Below are 328 nucleotides of genomic sequence, written 5' to 3'. Positions count from 1 at the left end.
GGGGCGTGGGGGGAGGACAGTAACAATACAACATGCCTAACCGCCTCTCTGGGTGCTCCACGGCACCCGGCAGGCTCCTTCACACCTGCAGCCCTGGGACCAGCAGCCGGGGAGCAACTGGGAACTCCAAAACCCAGGCACGGGAGCAGCAACCTGCCTAGGGCAGGCCACGCAGCTGGGCAGGGAAGGGCCTGGCTCTCAAGTCCAGGCCTTCAGCGGACACCCTCAGCTGGGAGGCTGGGGGCTGAGCTGGCAGGGCCCCAAACGGGTGAGGTGGACAGACTGCAGACACCCGGGGGGGGGGGGGGGCGGAGTCAGGGGTCTGACT

This window comes from Myotis davidii, unplaced genomic scaffold (assembly GCF_000327345.1).
Source record: "Myotis davidii unplaced genomic scaffold, ASM32734v1 scaffold648, whole genome shotgun sequence".
NCBI lineage: Eukaryota > Metazoa > Chordata > Mammalia > Chiroptera > Vespertilionidae > Myotis > Myotis davidii.
The sequence above is the reverse complement of the archived record's forward strand: the minus strand, read 5'-3'. Positions refer to the sequence as shown.